Raw genomic sequence first — 7,720 nt, forward strand, 5'->3', positions numbered from 1 at the left:
TACATACATACATACATACATACATACATACATACATACATACATACATACATACATACATACATACATTAGAGCAGAACAACAAAATACACAATACAGAAATGTGGGCTTAATGAAAAAGTTTATTTTAAAATACTTTTCATGTAAAAAATAAAAAATAACAAGCCTCTTTGTTGAGAAACAAATTCCAAATTGAGACTGATATTTGAGCAGGCTGCTCTCCTGTTTTCTAAGATGACAAGATATATATACTTCTTGAACTCAGATTGTAATTTGCTGGAATCTTGTGAAAACTGCATGAATGCTCTGAGTGTCCTTTAAAGAAAAAATATCTTGGTGATAAAATAATTCAAACTACTGCCACCCATGTGCAGAAAAAAGGACATTTACCCAAAGTCTTGTTAAACACATGTTGAGGAAGATTTTAACTTATAGTATATTTTTGGAATTGTCTGGCTCTATCTTCCTCTTTGGATCCTAGGTCCTCTCGGCGGGCCGTGTGTAGCCACAGAGAAAAATAACAACGTCACAGAATTGCAGAGTTTAATCCAATAGAAGACAACGTATGAAATCACAACAGAATCTGCAGAACAACAGAGACATACATTCATTTACCTGAGACAAATGGAAAGAAGAAGAAGGAAAGAAAGAAAAGCAAAGACGTCCAAAGACGTCTTTGGAGAATTGCAAGAGCAAATCTAATTTGTTACTTCTGTGTAGAAAGTTTTATAGTAAAGGCATATTCTTGTCTTTAATTTATTCAAATAAGGTGTATCTTTACTCATCCAACCAGGAGCGGTCTCCGACCCTCTTTCTAAAGCCAGGAACTGCCTGCAAGTCAAGATCTAAAGCCATTTGTCCCCATTATCTAAATAAAGTGGAAGAGGAGACTCTCCTGAACTCCTGCTGTTTTACGGCTTTTCATAGATCTGTGTGAACACAAAGGGCAGATCAAACGATCTTAGCAAACGATCTGCTGTAACTACAAGTAAAATAAAGTTCAATAGGCCAGAATAAGTTATTAATTTTAAAACTAGGCTATTTCAATCAAGACGTGTTAAGTTTTAAAACTAGCATAGCCTATTCTAAATGTATTTTCTTAAGTCAGTCATTAAGTCTACATTTTGATTTACACATAAGTTTATTATTATTTATTTCTTTGCATTTTTTTTAATCAAACTATCCTTCATCCTCATTCACATGAAGGAAGTTGTAAAACTCAAGAAATCAGATCTCCACTTGGCTCTTCTGTGGTTTTGCCCTGCAAGTTTTCATCAGATGACTCCAGCTGGGTCAATTGGACTCAGGCTAAGGAAGATGGACAAAATGTGGACCTGGYTCGTCTCTCATCTCAGGGACGCATTCTTTACCTGGACCCCAGATCTGGGCGAGTGAAAACGTTTCCCCTCCAGGCTTCAGAGAGGAATTACTCAATCACCATCGATGAGCTCCAGAACTCTGATATGGGTTCTTACTACTGCGAGCAGAACAATCAATGCATTGAAGTGAAGTTGTCCGAAGACAAAGGTATGCTGTTTTCATCCTCTTCCTTTTGTTACTATAAAACAAAGACCTGAAATAGAGTGAAAATTTATTTAAAAGAAAACCAGTTTTTTACTCACTAGTTTGTCACCACCTTCAGTTCTGTCAACTCTGTCATGCATTGTCAACTCCGTCAGATGGACTTTTTGTTGTTTTTTGTTTTAAATAATATTTTTTTGTTTCTTGAGAAGCATTTGCCTGTAAAGTGAGTAAAAATATCAGTAATAGGGTATTTTAAAAGTAATTTTATATTTATTTTTGTCAGATGGTGATGACAAAGTTCTGGGTCAGGTCGATTAAAAATTTAATTAAAAAAAAAATGTTGCATCTGGGAGCCTGCACCTTAGCATCTTTACATTTCCGAAACATAATTTATCATATTTGCATACATAAGGTTGAGAGCTAATTTTTTTTTAAATTTGGGAAAATTAAAACCCATTTTGTCCCTATTCTCAAGAATCACTGAAATATGCAGACGTTTCACTATTGAGATACATCTTCATTGGTGTGGCTGCTCTCCTTTTTCTGTGTGCTGTTGTCTACTTCATAAAACGTGAGTACCGGTCTGCCACTCTCAAAATTAAAAGTTTACAAGCATAACAGGTTAGGGTTTGCTGGTGTTTGATGTTATGGATTAGCCATTAAATATACTTTTCTATTATTTTTCAGGGTCCTGTAACAACAACGCACAGGACAGCACTGCCGATCCATCAGCAGAAATGTAATGGGTAATTTGAGATCAAATGAGCCTCTTGTCTTGTCTGGTTACATTTGTCACTTAAGTTACACAATCTTCATGGCCGCAGTCCTCTTCTTATTGTTAGCTCCATCCCCTCCAATTATTCTAGCTTTCCAAATTAAGAAACCTTAACAGAATTAAACTTTGACATGTGGTAAAAAAAAAAACCTATCATAAGGCAATGTAAATATTGTTTATGCAAATTTACAATGCATTCTTGGAAAATCCCACACATTACTGCTAACTAAACAAAATTATTCTGCCAGGAGTCTATCATAAAATGAAGGCTGCTGCTCTGGATTTGGTTGGAGTATTTTTGTTTGATGGCTCCTCGCTTCACCTGTTGGATTCATTTTTGATTTAATATTTTGTAGTGTGGTCTTACATCCATAGGTTGTAACAGGAAAAGTGCATTTAATACAAATAAAGACCTAATGCATTATTAAAGACTATGTTTATTTGCATCATCTGTCTTCTTGAAAATATGCATTTCGTAAAAATGTAGAGATACATCTTTACATTTTCATTGCATCCAGAAATTGAATTAAAATTAAATATATTTTCTTTAAGAACTGTCAGTGTTTGTTTTTCAAGTTCAGTGATCACATCCATGGTGTTTCTGTAAGATTTGAGATTAGAATAGGCAGAATGTTTACAAGAAAGAAAGTTGGAAGCTAAAGAAATTGCTAACAGCTATGTAGGCCTACTATGTACAAATAGTACAAAAATGGGTATTTGGATTAGCTCTTGTTTGTAGAAACAAACAAGAGCAAGTTAACTGAATGTTTGGTACTATTTCATTTTTACAGATCAGATAAAAAAAGGAGTTTGTCAGTAGTCTTTCTAACTTTTTGCATCAGAAATTGGTTAGGCATTTTTTACTTTATCAAGTTTACCTGTCAAGTTGTAAATGCGCTAAAAATGTAAAAGAAAAAGAGATACAGTGCTTCACCACTAATCATCAACACCAGAATAACTAGAAATCCAGGTGAGACGATCACTTATCAATAATCTCTGAGCAGTATCACTGAAAACATGGTACTGGAGTGGTCTGAATGTTTTGTTTGGGAATTGATTTCATGTTTCTGCATGTAATGCTGATACATTAGTGGTATTGTTGACAGTCAGTTGCCATGTCAGCAAGTCTGTTTGTAGCATAGCAGACACACAGGGAGGGAGAAAAAAAAGAATACTAGTGGTTAGGAGTTTAAAAAAAGAAATGTCAGTGTCATTTTTCCGATTGTTGTGACGCACTGCACTAAATTAATAATACCAATTTTATTAATTTGTTTCATTTTGTTAACAGAATTGTTACGCAGTGGCTGTATGGCTGTGGATTGGAAGTAAAATAATCGTGTTTTTGCCCTCCTGCATTGTGCACGTGTGCGAAATTTCCAGATGTAAGTCAGACAGCAGGTTTACTCAAATGAAGAGATTATAAGAGTAGCTCCGACGGTACAAATTATTGTAAGAGGTTTTTTTCAGGTGAAGAGCAGGGGATGTTACTGTCTGAGCTCTGAGGTCTTGGGGGAATCCAAACCATCTGAAGGCAGAAGCAGAGATGCTCAGGGTGAGTCACACGTAGACAACATGCAGGAACTGACCTCAAGGACTGTCTTGATGACCACAACCAAATATATAACAGTGCTGGAGGATGCCTGACCTTATGCAACTTCCTGAAGATGAGATGATTATTGTAGATGTATCTGCTAATTGGTCAGAAACCAACCAATAAGGAGAGCTATTTCCTCAAGAAAAAGCAAACAGGAAATAATATTACAATTCATTCTTTAAATCAACAATAAAACAAAAAAAGTTCCTCTGACTTTCTTTTGGTTTGACATAATGGAACAAAACAAAAAATCTACGTGCCGTTGTTTTAAAAGTCTGCAAAGACTGTGTTACTTGAAAATTCTCGTTATTAAAAGAAATTGATCAACAATATTGTGAATTATATAAAACACAGATTTTTAAAACAACAACTCTCTGAGGAAGTGTGCCCACTCAAATTGAGCAATGGCTGTGAGGTACCTGCACATACCCAGGCCTCACAAAGCATCAGAGGAAACTTCTGGTTTGTTTAGACACAAATAACCACAACTCTGCCAAGGTGAGACAAGAGAACGCAGCAGTGGAAAAAGAGATGCTATATTTAACTTTTAGACTTTTCAGAAATGTGTGTTTAAAATGTTTTTTGTTTTTATGTCTGACTAACCAAGTGTTGCATATCAGCAAATGTTGTTCATATAAACTGACAGTGAGGCACGAAAGGACAGGAAAGTTGGCTAAAAATCGCACCTCTCTCTCTTATTGGAGGTCCCTCGCTCAGGAAATGTTAGCAAGCTTCAACAGGATGTGGAGGGAGCGTTTGTCACGTTATGTCCTTTCTGCACTACCTGCTTGGTTTAAACAGTAAACCGTAAAAAGTTTGAAGTCGAACGTGATCACCATCAAGTTTGAAAAAGTTAAAGATGTGGTGTTCAGTTGACTTCTGTACAAAGTGAAACCCTGCAGAAGTATTTAGGTGACTAAGTAATGCAGCCGAGCCATAGTGGTCTTGTGGTTTTGTCCCATGATGCACGGAGAAATTAAAGCAGCCTCGTCTTGCTGCTGCTAAACATTGTGTGAACTGGTGACAATGTGTGAACTGGTGACAATGAAAGCAGACAAGTGGATTCGCTTTTTTGCCCTCTGGGTTCTAAGTGTCTCTTCAAATGGTAAGTCCTATTTTAAAATTAAACAGTGCTCAACAGTGTTGAGCAGTGTTAAAATAGATGATCTATTTATAGTAATAATACTTTTATTGACTTTCAAGCGTTCCCTGAAATAACTCATATCCACAGACAGCATGTCCAGTACTATGTTTGAACAGCAAACCTGAGGTCTTGCTTGGTTAAGAAATATATAGTCTTGGATTTATCTGAGCTAACAAATTGGTACTTTCAATTGAAAGACCTTTTGCGTCACATTGAAATCACCAGTGTTACAGGAAGTTGTTAAATTTAACACTAGGTGAGTGTGGGGGTTTCCATTGTTCAGTGTTAGCGCCTTAAAGTTTTCAACACTTCATCACTTAGGTTTTAGTTTCAGTGAATTGATCATCTGTGAGTTATTTTAACAAGAAAGAAGAAAATTTGTATTTATCGCCAAATGCAGAGAGTCGCTTAGTGCTCTTTATATAATCAAATCAAAAATGTTCACTCAAACATTAAAAAGAGATTCTGACAGAGAGTGGAAGGGATGAAGGCTGTCAAAATTACTCTGACCTGACTGATTAAAAACTGCCTAAAAGGATAGATGTATGCCACTTTTTTAAGGAGGAAATGATTTTGGAAGTAGAAAATGGAGGTGGTGAACAAAAAAAGAGCTAAAAATATCTGGCTATAAAAAAATATCTACATTGATTGTTATCAAAGTAATGTTCAAGTTAAACAGCTTCTTTAAGAAATAAAGAAAACTCAGTTTGAGCAATAAACATTCAAAGTGTGGAAGAAAGAAAAAAGAGTGTGCCCTGATGGGTCCAGATAGCACCAGGACAGTTCTCACCTCTGTCAGCCGGTAACCACATTCTGCACCCACGCACTGCAGTTTTTTCTCATCCTATTTCCATTTCATGAAGAAGCCATTTCATACACTTTTGCTTAAAGAATTCCATCATGAATCTAAAACCACATTAAAATACCAACCACTACAAGAGATTCTTCCTGCCAACAGCCATCACTAACTACAATAACTCTTTGAAGAATATGAATTAATCTGAGTTATAACAATATTTATTTTGCCCCTGGGATCAATAGAGTATTTTTGAATTTGAATCAGAATCTCACAAGTTGGTTAACTAAATATGTAAAATATAATGTTTAAAAAAATGTTTACTTATGAATTTGGAGATGTAGTTTGGCATATCAGGCTCAACAGATATAAGTGGTAAAAAAGGTATAGTCAACACAATTCAAGCAATTAACATTTTCTTTTTGGTCAGTATGAAACAGTGTGGAGCAGACTTTGGAAAAAGTCAAATAAAATTTTTTTTAAAAACACGAAAACTGGCAAGTGGTAAAGTGGAAAAACCAGAAAACATCTGTTCAGATTTACTTTTGTCCAGGGTGATGCAGCCAATGCGGTTCAGATTCTGATTGGTTTTCAGTGTTCAAGCCCGTGGAGTCATGGTCTCCTCTGGGTTGATGTAGCAGATAAAGTCTCGGTCACATGTGTCAAACTCACAGCCCGGCGGCCAGCCTGCCGTAGCTTTTAATGTGGCCCTCGAGACTCTAGTGGGCCACATGAAAAGAACCTTCAAAAAGACACTTGTGTGCTTATTTTGCTTTTTTAATCAGTCAAATCAAATCAGTTGTTATTTATAAACTATCAAATTACATAAATGTAAAAATATGTTCAACATTATTTAATTATAAGAAGTACTCAGACAGCTATTGATTAATGTTTGAACATTTGGGTTTTATCAATAAATTTTGGGACAACTGTTCCTTTATTACTTTACTGTGCCTCATTTATGATGTTGATATGACCCAAAATAAAATGAGTTTGACACCCGACATAAGTTACATACAGTCATGGTCAGAAAATTTTAATTGTATTGAAAAGTTAATTTCTTCCGGTAACTACATTCACCAAATGAAACATTATATACAGTAGATTAATGATGCTCAATTTTTCACAGCCTTTAAGGCAGCTAATTATGACAATTTCCAGCTAACACTAAAGAAAACACAATATGATTAGATACTAGATCAGAACAATAAAAGCAACAATACAGAAATGTGGGTTATATGTGAAATATGTTTATGTTGAAAAGAGCCTTCTCATGTGAAAAATTTGCCTCTTTATTGAAACACATATCTAATTTATTGAATATGAGTTTATATTACTAACTGAGACTGATATTTAAGCAGGCTGTTCACCTGGAGCAAGCATTTTCTAAGATGTACACTTCTAGAACTCAGAATGTAATTTGCAGGAATCTTATGATGCGATGAAAAAACCTTTTACAGCATGCTCAGAGTTTCACTTAGAGAAACAAGATCTTGGTGAAGAAATAATCCAAATTACTGTCACTCATGCACAGAAAAAAGTGACATTTAACCAAACTTGTCAAACACATCAATCATTAAATATACATTTTGATCTATACATTAGTTTATGGGCACCAGCAACCCTCCCGACCCCACTGAGGGAAAAAGGGTGCAAGAAAATGGATGGATGGATGGATAGATCTGTTTTCATGAACCTGTTGCAATTCATTCAGGTGAAGGAGTCTGTAAGACACATAAAGTCAGCGCTCTGCTTGGCTCTTCTGTGGTCTTGCCCTGCAACTTTTCATCAAATGACTCCAGCTGGGTTGAATGGACTCAGGAAGATAGACAAAATGTGGACCTGGTTCGTCTCTCATCTAAGGGACGTATTCTTTACCTGGACCCC

General features: G+C 35.7%; 1 protein-coding gene across 1 annotated transcript in view; it reads left to right on the plus strand.

Annotated features, from left to right (window-relative positions):
- LOC103474787 (uncharacterized) overlaps positions 1-7,720 on the plus strand; it is a 14,533-nt gene that overhangs the window by 1,301 nt on the left and 5,512 nt on the right. The window contains exon 2 of the mRNA XM_008426010.2: positions 1,207-1,307. The gene's annotated coding sequence lies outside the window, so the exon portion shown is untranslated. The remainder of the gene's footprint in view (positions 1-1,206; positions 1,308-7,720) is intronic.

This window comes from Poecilia reticulata, linkage group LG13 (assembly GCF_000633615.1).
Source record: "Poecilia reticulata strain Guanapo linkage group LG13, Guppy_female_1.0+MT, whole genome shotgun sequence".
Taxonomy (NCBI): Eukaryota; Metazoa; Chordata; class Actinopteri; order Cyprinodontiformes; family Poeciliidae; genus Poecilia; species Poecilia reticulata.